This window comes from Triticum aestivum, chromosome 5D (genome assembly GCF_018294505.1).
Source record: "Triticum aestivum cultivar Chinese Spring chromosome 5D, IWGSC CS RefSeq v2.1, whole genome shotgun sequence".
NCBI classification, from domain to species: Eukaryota; Viridiplantae; Streptophyta; class Magnoliopsida; order Poales; family Poaceae; genus Triticum; species Triticum aestivum.
Window position 1 is genome coordinate 404,310,375 of NC_057808.1, and position 16,968 is coordinate 404,327,342.

Genomic DNA, 16,968 nt, shown 5'->3' on the forward strand with positions numbered 1-16,968 from the left:
TAGACTCCGACTTCTCCGAACCAGGCAAGCATGTTTTGAACATTTGATATGACAGGTGTTTTGCATGTTCGCGTGAAAGTTTGTGCGTGGCATATGAGTGTCGGTAAATACCTCGTTGCTTGTAAGGCAACGACCCGGTTGTTCCAAAGTCGTGATGATCTCTGGTGAGAGATGGCCTAACCATGTGGTGACATGAAGGGCAGCAAGGTGGTACTGTTGTAGCATACCAGCCTTGCATCATCCGACTTTCTCCGACGTTAACGTGGTTGGAGCTACGTTATCGTTCTTTTCCCGCATGTTCCAAAGTTGCGATGATCTCTGATGAGAGATGGCCTAACCATGTGGTGACATGAAGGGCAGCAAGGTGGTACTGTTGTAGCATACCAGCCTTGCGTCATCCGACTTTTCCGACGTTAACATGGTTGGAGCCGTGTTACCGTTCTTTCCCCCTTCCGTCTCATTGCCAGGATGCGGTTTAGTAAGTTGGTAACCTCTTTCCGTGTACACACCAAACAGAGAGGCCGGGATGATGGTACCTTGGCCCAGGATTAAAGCCAGTCATCCGGTCAGGGGGCATGGGTGTTTCCGGTTGGGACCGAGAGGGGGGGCACCCCCTTAAAGCGCGCATATAGAAATTTGATCCCATGCTACGCGAGGTTGTAGCCTCCCCATCTCAAGGTTTTTCTTGAATGTTGCCGAGGGTGATCCCTGGCTTCGGATGGTTGAATTGGGTGTGTACTGGTTAGACGTGTTTCTTCCAAAACACCGTAGACGGAACTAGTCCCCGTGACTACTGAAATCCGTTGGCTGTGGTTAAGTACAAACTCTGCAGAGTCAATTCTTTCCAAATCATCGTATCTATGATCAAGTAGTGTAAACATTATATCCATATCTATCCGTGTGAAACTTGTCCTCGGTGAACAAGCTCAAGTGGTAAATTCAGATTTATTGCTATTCCTGTGGATGGACTAACTTTATATTTGTCTCATGCTTGTGATAATTTATGTTCCCGAACTATTGTATTATTGAGCTACAATATAAGCCCTTTATGAGACATCGCGCAGACGTCCGACTGTGGCGTGTACTCGTTTCTCACTTTAAGTATAAGCCCTTTATGTGATGTCGCACAGACGTCCGACTGTGGCATGCACTGTCTTTATTTTCTGTTGCAAGCCCTTCATGTGGTGTCGCCTCGACGCCCGACTCTGGCATTATTATTCTGCATTTTCCTCTCGAGGAGTCTTTCAGACACTCGTTTGGCACTTGTATTATTATTCCGCATTTTCCGCTCGAGGAGTCTTTCAGACACTCGTTTGGCACTTGTATTATTATTCCGCATTTTCCGCTCGAGGAGTCTTTCAGACACTCGTTTGGCACTTGTATTATTATTCCGCATTTTCCGCTCGAGGAGTCTTTCAGACACTCGTTTGGCACGTGTATTATTATTCCGCATTTTCCGCTCGAGGAGTCTTTCAGACAATCGTTTGGCACCAGTATTATTATTCTGCATTTTTCCGCTCAAGGAGTCTTTCAGACACTCGTTTGGCACCAGTATTACTATTCTGCAGTTTCCGCTCGAGGCGTCATTCAGACCCTCGCTTGGCACCCAGTATTTATTATCTCTATGTCTGATCGCACTGGTTAACTTGTTCATGTGCTTCATGTTTACATTTGTCATACCTTATGTCCGAACTGTCTTGCGAGTACTTTCATAGTACTCACCTGGCTTGTTGATTTGGCCAGATGTTGACGAACGCGATCTCTTGGATGAAGAGTTTGATAGCGCGTCCCATGCCTAGAGGAGTCCCAGTCAGTCCTGCGCGATCCCGGATATTGGTCACTTGTATTGTATACGCTTCCGCCACCCGCAATAAGTCTTCTCGAGCCTCACTCCGACGCTCGAAGAGTTGTAGTCTTCTGGAATCATATCACTCGCTTCGCGATGATATTTCCACCACTGTTATTGTCGTGAGTTAGTAGTTTGCCACCCTATCCGCCGTCTTGTTTTAGCGGCATGTATGTAATAAATTGTTGGGCAGTCTCTGCTCAACCTTGTATTATATTTAGTACTCCTGGTATTTTTCTTCTGTGACCAAGATATTGTCTACCAGTGAGAAGGAATTCTTCCTCGCTGGTTCGTAAAAGGGATTGGTCTCTCAATAATTATTTTATTGAAAAACCGGTCGTGACAAGAAGTGTTGTCAATAATGGACAAATATAAGGAACCTAGCTCAAATATAATGAAAGCTGCCAATCTAACTTTCTCAGGCGATGCTGGCAAAACCAAGAGCACTAACACGATGAGATTGAACTTGAAGGAGGCACTTTCCCAACGCGATAAATGCATGGTAAGAAACATTGTGCTGAACGGATGCATTGAATTTTTAAATGCAATCTGTATCTTTGACACTTGTCAATGCAGGAGCTTGATGATATCTACTGTGACTGTGAATGGATGCCCCGTAGATACACAGTAGCACCTTCATTAGCGGATGGTATGTGTAAATACATTTACTCTTATCTCTTTAATTTTCCAAATGGACAACCATTGGGTTCATGGACCATATAGGCACAATAATAAAGAATTCCATACAAATGGGTCTTGTGCCACGTACTTCCTAATTAGCGTTTATTGAATCCAATCCCTATAGTGTCCCCTTAGTATCGTGCATTGAACTGTTAGCATACATGGTGTACTATGCTTATCATGCTTGGGCAAAGGAATTTTCAAGTGTTCAGATCTGTAAACCACTTGCCTATGCCCTATTCAGGTGTTAAGTTTATTCAACGTCACGGTTCGGTCCATGGTTACCAAATACATGTGTCGTGTCATTGTATGATCTATAAGAGATCACCTCTACTTACTTCATTGCATTCCACTTGTCAAGAACTGAACAGGTCTCCACCTAGCAATAACTAGGAACTGATGTTTGTTTTAGAGCCATCTTCTCTCATTCATAGTCACATATTGTTTTTCGAGCACTTATTCACCAGTCAATCTCCTATCTTTTCAGGAATGCACGTCGGCGAAGTACGTTTGAAATGCCCTGATGTTGAGATGAGCATCACTGGCAATCCTCATCCGACCCTAATATGATACTGGAGCTTGGCAAGAAGGCGGAGCAAAAAGGAGAAAATGATAACTGATGCAAAATTGCTAGCTGGGAAATAGTAGGCGGAGGGGCCAATATTCGTAAAGAGTGAAATAAAGCCACTTAGCTATTTGTTGTTCTGATGTATGAATGTTATGTTGATTTTTGTTGTATGAGTTTGTACTGTATTGCGTTGTGAAAGTGTGTGCTAACCATAAGCTCAAACGAATTACTTCTCCCGTTATTTTATTGAGTTTTCCTTTTTTTGGGGGAACTTGTTCAAACTTGCTTTTGGGTGGAATTTGACTTATGTGCATATGAGTGGGTTACATTTTCCCAAAATTGTGGCACTTTTTGGTAGGTTGTTTATTATGGCTAATTTAGCAATTGTATTCCTGTTTACCTTCATAGATTTTGCGAATAAGACATTTTCGAGCTTGAATTTTAAAATATCAAAAATCATAGATTGAAGTTTGAAAAAATCATAGGTTTTTATACATATGTTCATATGGATGCATCCCACAAGTGTATAATGTTTCACGATGAAATATGTTAACACGTGAGCTACACAAAAATGAAAATTTTGTGAAATTTTAATAATGAATAATGCATGTACTATTCACCATTATCAAAGTTATGAATTTGTTTTTTTGTAGTTCACTAGAAGTGTGGCAAATTTTGGCAAGTTATTTCTATATGAGTTCCACATTTCCATTACTCATCATGTTTAAACCTTATGTAGAAGAGAAGATGACAGCAAAAGTGTTGTCAATAATGGAGAAATATAAGGAACCTACCTCAAATATAATGAAAGCTTCCAATCTAACTTTCTCTGGCGATGATGGAATAACCAAGAGCACTAAGAGGATGGGATTGAACTTGAAGGGGGCACTTTCCCAACGCGATAAATGCATGGTAAGAAACCTTGTGCTGAACGGATGCATTGAATTTTTAAATGCAATATGTACCTTTGACAATTGGCAATGCAGGAGCTTGGTGAGATCTAGTGTGATTGTGAATGGATGCCCCATAGATACACAGTAGTACCTCCACTAGCAGATGGTATGTGTAAATACATTTACCGTTATCTCTTTAATTTTCCAAATTGACAAGCGTTGGGTTCATGGACCATATAGGCACAATAATAAAGAATTCCATACAAATGCGTCTTGTGCCATGTACTTCCTGATCAGCGTTTATCGAATCCAATCCCTATAGTGTCCCCTTAGTATCATGCATTGAACTGTTAGCATACATGGTGTACTATGCTTAGCATGCTTGGGCGAAAGAATTTCCAAGTGCTCAGCTCTGAAAACCACTTTTCTATGCCCTATTCAGGTGTTAGGTTTATTCAACGTCAAGGTTAGGTCCATGGTTACCAAAGACATGTGTCGTGCCATTGTACGGTCTATAAGAGATCACCTCTACCTACTTCATTGCATTCCACTAGTCAAGAACTGAATAGGTCTCCACCTAGCAATAACCAGGAACTGATGTTAGTTTTAGTGCCATCTTCTCTCATTCATAGTCACAGATTGTTTTTCGAGCACTTATTCACTAGTCAATCTCCTATCTTTTCAGGAATGCACGTCGGCGAAGTACGTTTGAAATGCCCTGATTTTGAGATGAGCATAACTGGCAATCCTCGTCCGACCCGACATGATGCGAGGTGCTCTGCAGCTGCCAATACGATACTGGATATTGGCAAGAAGGCGGAGGAAAAAGGACAAAATGATAACTGATGCAAAGTTGCTAGCTGGGAACTAGTAGGCGCAGGGGCCAATATTCGTAAAGAGTGAAATAAAGCCACTTAGCTATTTTTTGTTCTGATGTATGAATGTTATGTTGATTTTTGTTGTATGAGCTTGTACTGTATTGCGTTGTGAAAGTGCGTGCTAACCATGTGCTCAAACGGATTATTTTTCCCGTTATTTTATTGTTTTTTCCTTTCTTGGGGGAACTTGTTCAAACATGCTTTTGGGTGGAATTTGACTTATGTGCATATGAGTGAGTTACATGTTCCCAAAATTGTAGCACTTTTTGGGAGGTTGCTTATTATGGCTAATTTAGCAATTGTATTCCTCTTTATCTTCATAGGTTTTGCGAGTGAGACATTTTGGAGCTTGAATTTTAAACATATCGAAAATCATAGTATGAAGTTTGAAAAAAATCATAGGTTTTTATACATATGTTCGTATGGTAGCGTTCCACAAGTGTATAATGTTTCATGATAAAATATGTTAACACGTGAGCTACAAAAAAATGAAAATTCTGTGAATTTTTAATAATGAACAATGCATGAACTGTTCACCATTATCAAAGTTACGAATTTGTTTTTTTTGTAGTTCACTAGAAGTGTGGCAAATTTTGGCAAGTTATTTCTATATGAGTTCCACATTTCCATTACTCATCATGTTTAAACCTTATGCAGAAGAGAAGATGACAGCAAAAGTATTGTCAATAAATGGAGAAATATAAGGAACCTAGCTCAAATATAATGAAAGCTGCCAATCTAACTTTCTTAGGCGATGATGGCAAAACCAAGAGCACTAACATGATGGGATTGAACTTGAATGTGGCACTTTCCCAACCTGATAAATGCATGGTAGGAAACCTTGTGCTGAACGGATGCATTAAATTTTTAAATGCAATCTGTATCTATGACACTTGTCAATGCAGGAGCTTGATGAGATATGCTATGATTGTGATTGGATGGCCCCTAGATACACAGTAGTACCTTCACTAGCAGATGGTATGTGTAAGTATACATTTGCTCTTATCTCTTTAATTTTCCAAATGGACAAGCATTGGGTTCATGGACCATATAGGCACAGTAATAAAGAATTCCATACAAATGGGTCTTGTGCCACGTACTTCCTGATTAGCGTTAATTGAATCCAATCCCTATAGTGTCCCCTTAGTAGCATGCATTGAATCTTTAGCATACATGGTGTACTATTCTTAGCATGCTTGGGCAAAAGAATTTTCAAGTGGTCAGCTCTAAAGACCACTTTTGAGATGAGCATCACTGGCGATCCTCGTCCGACTGCACATGATGCAAGGTTGTCTGCAGTGATGTCTACTACACAACCTTCTTCTTGTAGACGTTGTTGGGGCTCCAAGTGCAGAGGTTTGTAGGACAGTAGCAAATTTCCCTCAAGTGGATGACCTAAGGTTTATCAATCCATGGGAGGCGTAGGATGAAGATGGTCTCTCTCAAACAACCCTGCAACCAAATAACAAAGAGTCTCTTGTGTCCCCAACACACCCAATACAATGGTAAATTGTATAGGTGCACTAGTTCGGCGAAGAGATGGTGATACAAGTCCAATACGGATAGTAGATATAGGTTTTTGTAATATGAAAATATAAAAACAGCAAGGTAGCAAGTGATAAAAGTGAGCGTAAACGGTATTGCAATGCTAGGAAACAAGGCCTAGGGTTCATACTTTCACTAGTGCAAGTTCTCTCAACAATAATAACGTAATTGGATCATATAACTATCCCTCAACATGCAACAAAGAGTCACTCCAAAGTCACTAATAGCGGATAACAAACGAAGAGATTATGGTAGGGTACGAAACCACGTCAAAGTTATCCTTTCTGATCGATCTATTCAAGAGTCCGTAGTAAAATAGCACGAAGCTATTCTTTCCGTTCGATCTATCCTAGAGTTCGTACTAGAATAACACCTTAAGACACAAATCAACCAAAACCCTAATGTCACCTAGATACTCCAATGTCACCTGAAGTATCCGTGGGTATGATTATACGATATGCATCACACAATCCCAGATTCATCTATTCAACGAAGACAAAGTACTTCAAAGAGTGCCCCAAAGTTTATACCGGAGAGTCAAGACGAAAACGTGTGCCAACCCCTATGCATAAGTTCACAAGGTTACGGAACTCGCAAGTAGATCAACAAAACATACATCAAGTAGATCACGTGAATATCCCATTGTCACCATAGATAAGCACATGCAAGACATACATCAGGTGTTCTCAAATCCTTAAAGACTCAATCCAATAAGATAACTTCAAAGGGAAAACACAATCCATTACAAGAGAGTAGAGGGGGAGAAACATCATAAGATCCAGCTATAGTAGCAAACCTCGCGATATATCAAGATCGTACCACCTCAAGAACACGAGAGAGAGGGATCAAACACATAGCTACTGGTACATACCCTCAGCCCCGAGGGTGAACTATTCCCTCCTCGTCATGGAGAGCGCCGGGATGATGAAGATGCCACCGGAGAGGGATTCCCCCCCTCCGGAAGGGTGCCGGAACGGGTCTAGATTGGTTTTCGGTGGCTACAGAGGCTTGCGATGGTGGAACTCTCGATCTAGGTTATGTTCTGGAAGTTCGGGTATATCTAGGAGAAGTTGGCGTCGGGAATGAGTCGGGGGGGCCTCTGAGGCGGCCACGAGGTAGGGGGGCGCGCCCAGGGGGTAGGGCGCACCCCCACACTCGTGGGTGCCTCGGGACTCTTCTGGCCCAACTCTGATACTCCGTGGGCTTCTTCTGGTCCAAAAACTAATCTCCATGAAGTTTCAGGTCAATTGGACTCCATTTGGTTTTCCTTTTCTACGAAACTCAAAAACAAGGAAAAAACAGAAACTGGCACTGGGCTCTGGGTTAATAGGTTAGTCCCAAAAATCATATAAAATAGCAGATAAATGCATATAAAACATCCTAGATGGATAAGATAATAGCATGGAACAATCAAAAATTATAGATACATTGGAGACATATCAGCATCCCCAAGCTTAATTCCTGCTCGTCCTCGAGTAGGTAAATGATAAAAACAGAATTTTTGATGAGGAGTGCTACCTAGCTAATTCTCAATGTAATTTTCTTTATTGTGGCATGAATGTTTAGATCCATAAGATTCAAGACAAAAGTTTAATATTGACATAAAAATAATGATACTTCAAGCATACTAATAAAGCAATCATGTCTTCTCAAAATAACATGGCCAAAGAAAGTTATCCCTACAAAATCATATAGTCTGGCTATGCTCTATCTTCATCACACAAAATATTTAAATCATGCACAACCCCGATGAGAAGCCAAGCAACTGTTTCATACTTTTGATGTTCTCAAACTTTTTCAATCTTCACGCAATACATGAGCGTGAGCCATGGACATAGCACTATAGGTGGAATAGAATGGTGGTTGTGGAGAAGACAAAAAGGGAGAAGATAGTCACACATCAACTAGGCGTATCAACGAGCCATGAAGTTGCCCATCAGTAGATATCAATGTGAGTGAGTAGGGATTGCCTGCAACGGATGCACTAGAGCTATAAGTGTATGAAAGCTCAACAAAAGAAACTAAGTGGGTGTGCATCCAACTTGCAGATCATGGTGCTACTTTGAAGCACAAGTGTGGTAAAAGGATAGTACCATTGCCCCTTCTCTCTTTTTCTGTCATTTTTTTGTTTTTTGGGCCTTCTCCCTTTTTTATGGCCTCTTTTTTTCCTCTTTTTTTTCGTCCGGAGTCTCATCCTGACTTGTGGGGGAATCATAGTCTCCATCATTCTTTCCTCACATGGGACAATGCTCTAATAATGATGACCATCACACTTTTATTTACTTACAACTCAAGAATTACAACTCGATACTTAGAACAAAATATGACTCTATATGAATGCCTCCGGCGGTGTACCGGGATGTGCAATGAATCAAGAGTGACATGTATGAAAGAATTATGCAGGTGGCTTTGCCACAAATACGATATCAACTACATGATCATGCAAAGCAATATGACAATGATGAAGCGTGTCATAATAACGGAACGGTGGAAAGTTGCATGGCAATATATCTCGGAAAGGCTGTGGAAATGCCATAATAGGTAGGTATGATGGCTGTTTTGAGGAAGGTATATGGTGGGTGTATGATACCGGCGAAAGGTGCGCGGTATTAGAGAGGCTAGCAATGGTGGAAGGATGAGAGTGCGTATAATCCATGGACTCAACATTAGTCATAAAGAACTCACATACTTATTGCAAAAATCTATTAGTTTCGAAACGAAGTACTACGCGCATGTCATACGTCTCCAAGGTATCTATAATTTATGAAGTATCATGCTATTATATTATTTGTTTTGGATGTTTATGGGCTTTACTAAACACTTCTATAATATTTTTGGGACTAGCCTATTAAACGGAGGCCCAGGCCAAATTGTTGTTTTCTTGCCTATTTCAGTATTTCGAAGAATAAGGATATCAAACGGAGTCCAAACGGAATGAAACCTTTGGGAGAGTTATTTTTGGAACGGAAGCAATCCAGGAGACTTGGAGTAGACGTCAGGGAAGCTTCGAGGAAGCCATGAGGCAGGGAGGCGCGCCCTACCCCCCTAGGCGTGCCCCCACCCTTGTGGGCCCCTCGTGGCTCCCCTGACCGACTTCTTTCGCCTATATATGTCCATATACCCTAAAAACATCGGGGAACACAATAGATCGGGAGTTCCGCCACCGCAAGCCTCTGTAGCCACCAAAAACCAATCGGCACCCTGTTCCGGCACCCTGCCGGAGGGGGGAATCCCTCACCGGTGGCCATCTTCATCATCCCGGCACTCTCCATGACGAGGAGGGAGTAGTTTACCCTCGGGGCTGAGGGTATGTACCAGTAACTATGTGTTTGATCTGTCTCTCTCTCTCGTGTTCTTGAGGTGGTACGATCTTGATGTATCGTGAGCTTTGCTATTATAGTTGGATCTTATGATGTTTCTCCCCCTCTACTCTCTTGTAATGGATTGAGTTTTCCCTTTGAAGTAATCTTATCGGATTGAGTCTTTAAGGATTTTGAGAACACTTGATGTATGTCTTGCATGTGCTTATCTATGGTGACATTGGGATATTCACGTGATCCACTTGATGTATGTTTTGGTGATCAACTTGTGGTTTCCGCTCGTGAACTTATGCATAGGGGTTGGCACACGTTTTCGTCTTGACTCTCCGGTAGAAACTTTGGGGCACTCTTTGAAGTTCTATGTGTTGGTTGAATTGATGAATCTGAGATTGTTTGATGCATATCGTATAATCATACCCACGGATAATTGAGGTGACATTGGAGTATCTAGGTGACATTAGGGTTTTGGTTGGTTTGTGTCTTAAGGTGTTATTCTAGTACGAACTTTATGATAGATCGATCCGAAAGAATAACTTTGAGGTGGTTTCGTACCCTACAATAATCTCTTCGTTTGTTCTCCGCTATTAGTGACTTTGGAGTGACTCTTTGCTGCATGTTGAGGGATAGTTATATGATCCAATTATGTTATTATTGTTGAGATAACTTGCACTAGTGAAAGTATGAACCCAAGGCCTTGTTTCAACGCATTGCAATACCGTTTACGCTCACTTTTACCACTTGTTACCTTGCTGTTTTTTTATTTTCATATTACAAAAACCTATATCTACCATCCTATTGCACTTGTATCACCATCTCTTCGCCGAACTAGTACATCTATACAATTTACCATTGTATCGGGTGTGTTGGGGACACAAGAGACTCTTTGTTATTTGGTTGCAGGGTTGCTTGAGAGAGACCATCTTCATCCTAAGCCTCCCACGGATTGATAAACCTTAGGTCATCCACTTGAGGGAAATTTGCTATTGTCCTACAAACCTCTACACTTGGAGGCCGAAGAACGTCTACAAGAAGAAGGTTGTGTAGTAGACATCAATCATTTTCTGGCACCGTTGCCGGGGAGGTGAGTGCTTGAAGGTATATCTTTAGATCTTGCAATCGAATATTTTTGTTTCTTGTTTTATCACTAGTTTATTCTATAAAAGAAAACTACAAAAAATGGAATTGAGAGTGCCTCATATGCTTCATCTTTTTAATATCTTTCATGAAAATAAGGATTCCGATAATTGTGCTCAATTGCTAGAAGAAGAATGCATTCGAATGTTTGGCACTAAATCTCTGAATGTTGAGCATGATTGCAATGTTGTTAGTATGAACTCTTTGAATATCCATAGTACTAATGATGATTGCACTAGTCATGATGAAAATATCTCTTATAAGCATGTCAATTTTGTGGAGTGCATAGAGTTTGCAAGTACACACCAAATAGGGAATATATATTTTGCAAGAGGCATAAGTATTTGGAAACTAAACGGTTGCAAGAAAGGCTAGATGTTTGTGCTGAAAATTTAAACTTTCTTAGCCGTACTTGTGAACTTTGCAATGAACGTGGTCATTTAAGTCTCCAATGCAAATTGCTTCATGATCGAATCGTGTCCAAGAATAGTGATGACTTGATTTCCCTTGCATATCATAATGAACTTAGTTTGCTTTTGGGTTCTGAAGAAATGAAACGTATAACTAAGGATCTTCTAGAATTTGTCCTTGATAAAGTTCTTGATTTTGATCTAGAAGAAATTTTTATGTATTGTGTGGTGAATTGCATTGAAAATCCTTATATTGCCAATTACATAAAGACAGGAAAACAAATAGAAGTGTAGGAGAATAGTAACAAAAGGGAGGTAACGAGGAGGAGCCTTCTATTCAACCAATCTCATTGTGTCGGAGTAATGGGCCACGGGTAGCCTACCCCGAGTCCCTAAACCTTTCAAAACATCGGGACCGGCTGCACCCCTCGAGACATCAAGATGAAGCACCGCCTTCTGGTGGCCGGCTGGCCCAAGCGGCCTGCTGCCAGAAGGCGGCTAGGCTCCGGAAGGCGGCACCAAGACGGGCCGACTCCTACCAGGCGGCCTCCAGAAAGGCCGGCTCCTAGCAGGCGGCCTACGGCGCTCTCAAAGTCTGCGCCTCCATTAAGGAAGACAAGACATGGTGAGGCTACAATGTAGCCCATCACCCCCCGTATCCAGGGCCGGGCGTGGCCACAGTGCTCCGTACAGGCGGAGATCTCCGCCCGGCGCGGCACTGTTGCCACTCCGCCCCTGACGTCATTGCTGGCAGGCGGAGTCCTGTTCCCACGACGGCCTGTCAGTACGGCCTGCAGGTGGCGGGCCCTACCGGGCAGCGAGAGCCCGGAGGACGGAGGACAGCCCGCCCTCCCTCGAGGCCCGCGCTCCATTAACCAGATGAGACACGGTGTGGCTACATTGATCTCCCACCAGGCGGCGGGACTGTAGCCACGCTCCCCTGACCAAGCCAGCGTCATTAGCACCACGGCTATAGTAATCAGCAGTCGGCAAGACCCGCGAGCGGCGGGAGCGGCCTGTCGGCTCCGTACCAGACCAGTCGGTAGGGCCCGCCAGGCGGCGAGCTTCAGCTGCCGGTGGAGAAGCCGGCGACCAGAGACACTGACAGCCGGGTCCTACACCTGGCCAAATTACCAATGTACCCCTAGGGGGTAGGCCTATATAAACCCCCCAGGGCACCCATGCAAAGGTTCCCAACCTGTTAGAACTATACTCATACCTAGAGGGAGGAGAGAGCGTGCCTGCCTTCTTCTACCTCTAGCATACAGCTCGAGGAGCATCATTGTATCCACTAGTGCCTTAGTGATCATGCGGAGACCCCGTAGAGCAGGACTAGGGGTGTTATCTCCTAGAAGAGCCCCGAACCTGGATAAATTGCACCGGCGTTCGTGTCTACGCCTCATCCCGCTTCCAGGAACCGGCGACGACTCGCTCCCACCATGATAAGCCATCCATTGGCATATGTCACACCCAACCCCTGACATTTGGCGCCCACCATGGGGCGAGGTGTACCGTCTCCCGAAGACTGTTCTGGACGGGAACCTTGTTCCTTCCTGGCGAGCGCGGCTAGCCCGACACGCCAGACGGTGTCTGCGCCAAAGCGCTGCACGGCGCGGAGGTCGCCTGCGCGGCGAGCTGCCTCGCCGATCTTGTTGGCGAGATCCGCCTCTCCGACGAGCCCGCATCAGACGCGGGCACTGAAGGCCCCGAGAGCCGCCTCGTCAGCCTCCTCGATCAGCTCCACATCGCTAGAGAGCCTACTGTAGACTTGGAGTCGGTTCGCTCCACCGACCCGATGCTTGTCGACTCCGACACATAGTCGCTTGACGCGTTCCCCACCAACGTGGTGGTCTACGACGAGCCGCTTCCTCGCGCGGTCAGCGGCGGCAGCACCGTCACGGAGGTGCTCATCATCAGCCACGGCGAGCACTCCGGCGGAGGTGGCCAGGATCCGTTGCAGGCGGTGATGCAAGACCTGATAGCGCTCATCCCGGAAGACGCCGACGCTGAGACGCTGGAGGCACGCCGTGTCCAGCTCATCGAAAGCGCCAACCGCCTGGCCAGCAGAAGACGCCTCTTGGAGGCCTACTAGCGCGAGATGGACCGTGCCGTCGGCGGCACGCCGCCTCCTAGTGGGCCTAGCCGGATTGGCCTGATCCGGCAGCGTGGCGCGACCATTGCCAGCATGTTCGGGACAGATCGTCCCGTCTACGCCACGCCCGCAGAAAACATACGAGCTGCCCAGGCAGCAGCAGATGAGCTAGACAAACTTGAAGGCGACGAGCGTCGCCACATGACGGAGCGCGTCCAGCAGCTCCTTGACACGGCTGCCGAGCAGCAAGAAGCCGGTTGCCGCATTGAAGCAACCAACCGGCGGAACGACGACCCGCCTCCCCGCCGAGAGCAAGGCGCGACCTCTCGGACGCCGACTAGTGGCGTCCGCGATAGAAGAGACAAGGAGTCGGCTGCTAACCGCAGCCGGATTCGCATCACCATCGAGCGCGACCAAGACGACCGCCAAAGAGCAGTGCAGCGACGAGACGACTGCCCGCCTCCCCCTCCCCGTAGGGAGAGACGCATTTCCCCGCCGCCTGTTGACCACCCGACACTCGGCGACCACCTTGGTCTCTGAGAGTGAGTCGGAGAGAACGACGCCCGCCATCGGATCGACCGCCTCATCCGATCCCTGGCACTAGAAGAAGAAGACGAGTTGGGTCTGCCTTGTTTCGGCCCCCGCATCCGAGATGAGCCCTTCCCCAAAGGGTTTACTCTCCCGAGAGTTACGCCCAAGTACACCGGCTCCGTGAAGCCGGAGGACTGGCTGGTCGACTACTCCACAGCCGTCAGCATCGCCAATGGAAACAAGTGTGGTGCCGTGAAGTACGTTCCGCTCATCCTTTAGGGCATGGCCCGGACATGGCTGAACAGCCTGAAGCCCCGCAACATCAACAGTTGGGTTGATTTCACTGAAGCCTTCATCTGCAACTTCACCAGCACCGTACCTACAAGCAGCCGCCCAAGCCTCGCCAGCTCTCCTTGTGCGTCCAAGGCCCCAACGAGTCGATTCGCGACTATCTCATGCGCTGGGCAGAGCTGCGCAACTCTTGCGAGGGTGTGCACGAGGTGCAGGCCATCGAGTACTTCACTGCCGGGTGCCGAGAGGGCACCCTACTCAAGCACAAGCTTCTCTGCGACGAGCCGATGACCCACGACGAACTGCTGATCATAGCGGACAAATACGCCACAGCCGACTCCTCCATGAAGGCGGAGATCCAAGTTGACGCATCTGGCAAAGTGGCACCACAAGCTCCTCGGACCCCGGCTGGTGATACGAGTCGGTGCCAGCAGCCGAACGACAGCAAGCGCAAGGCCACGCCGCTGGCTTCCACAAGCCGGCAGGTGGCGACAGTCAAAGATCAACAGCCGGAAGGGCAGCCACTACCCAAACGCCAGAAGGGCGGCAAGCCCAATTGGTTGCCTGCCTGTCGCTGGTTGCTCCGTGAGGAAACGAACGCACTAAGGGCCTGGTGAGGTGACGTGCGCGGGGCGTGCCGCGAGCCAGAGCTCGACCGCTCAGGTTTGCCAGGCGTGGCAGGGACGGACCCGTGCACCAGCGCCGTGCCGGCGTGAGGAGCCCCCGTGGGAGGCGACGATCGAGCATGTAGTAGTCATAGGCAGGTTAGGCATGGAAAGCATACTATCTTTAGTAAATGCAAGGGAGATACATGCCGCTGGGTTAGGCCCGAGCGGCTTGGGGACGATGCAGCCCGAGGGGCGCCCCCAACAAGGTAAGCTAAAGACATAAAAGGGATACATGCCACAGGGACGGACCCACGCGGCCTGGGAATGATGCAGCCCGAGGGGCCACTACTAGGAAAAGGGCTATAGACAATATGCACACTAATGGCGCACCAGACATGCGGTGCGCCACTACTATATAGCAGTGGCGCACCGTGTGCTGGTGCGCCACTACTAACAAATTGTTTTTTCTTTTTTCCAAAAATACTAATGGCGCACCGTGTGCTGGTGCGCCATTAGTGTCTATCACACTAATGGCGCACCACAACCATGGTGCGCCACTACTAACAAAAATTTTTTCTTTTCTTTTTTCCAAAAATACTAATGGCGCACCGGGGCGCAGTGCGCCATTACTAGTTTTAACTAGTAATGGCGCACCAGTCACCCCGTGCGCCACTACTTTGTTTTTTTTGCAAAACTACTAATGGCGCACCGCCAGCTAGTGCGCCATTAGTAACCTGGGTTACTAATGGCGCATTTGTTGGTGGTGCGCCATTAGTAACCTGGGACCAGCTAGATATTTTGGACAGCCACCTACACTCTCACTTTCCCCACTTCATTCTCTCCACCTCCTCCTCGAAGCTTGTCTCGGGTGACTCCTCCTCCTCACCTCATTTGCACCATAGATTCATCCAAATTAAGTGGTTAAATTACCTTTTTTTGATAGGTAAGTAAGGGAAAGCTTTCTTTATGCAGTAGATCTACTTTTTTCTCCCTCCAACAACGTGCACATGCACTTTTTATGGCCTAGCTAGATCTATGTATGTTTGTCGTGTTGCATATATGTTTGTGTTTGCAGGTACCGGTATTTGAAATGCGATAGTTGCCAATATTTTGCCGGAATGTTGATTCATTTCCGTTTCGGCGAGAATTTTGGCACTATACATTCTTTTTGGTCCTATTTTTAGGCAAAGTCATGCCAAATTTTTTCTTGGTTCTAAAATATCATTTTGCTCTACCCCGCAGGCGACCATGGTCCGCACGATGACCGAAGGCATCATGAATAGGTTTTTGAGCTCCGCGAAGGCCGAGATGCTTCAAAATAACGAGACGGAGATAAGATGTCCCTGTCGAAGATGCAAGCTGAGGAGCCTTATGTACCCGGATTCCGTACAGGTGTGAGACCACCTGCTCTTGCGTGGTTTCATGGATGCCTATCGGTGGCAAGGTGATGAAGATGATTATGAAGTCGTCCATGGGGGCCGGCCGGCAAGAAATGAGGAAGGGCAGCAAGACAACCGCGGCGAGGGCGGGCGAGAAGACGAAGAATCTCCAGGACATGATCACGAAGTAGATGCACTACACAGTCATCATGTAGAAGATTCCGGACATGATGATGGGGAAGATGCTGGAGCAGACGAAGGGCATGATCATGAAGATGAACATGCCGGAGCAGACGACGATGGACCATCGATGGGCTGGGTGCAAGACCCTCATATTCAAGAGCTGCTTCTCAAGCAGACGGATAACGCAAGAGCTGCCGCCCGAGAGAAAGCCAAGCTAGATCAACTGGAGATAGACGCGGTTACTCCATTGTATGAAGGATGCAGGCCCGAGGATACCCGCCTGAAAGTAACGCTCATGGCTCTGGAGATGAAGGTAAAACACAAAATGACCGACGCATGCTTCGACGAGAACATGTCATTCTGGCACGAACGTCTTCCCAAGGGGAACAAGTGCCCAACCAGTTTCGAGGAGGCGAAGAAAATCGTGTGTCCTCTGGATTTACCGCATGTGAAATACCATGTGTGTATGAACAATTGCATCATTTATCGGGACGAGCATGCGGAGTCTACCATATGTCCGGTGTGCGGCGTCACTCGGTACAAGAAGAGGAAGAAAGCTGCTCGAAAAGTGGTGTGGTACTTTCCGATCACTCCTAGTCTGCAGCGGTA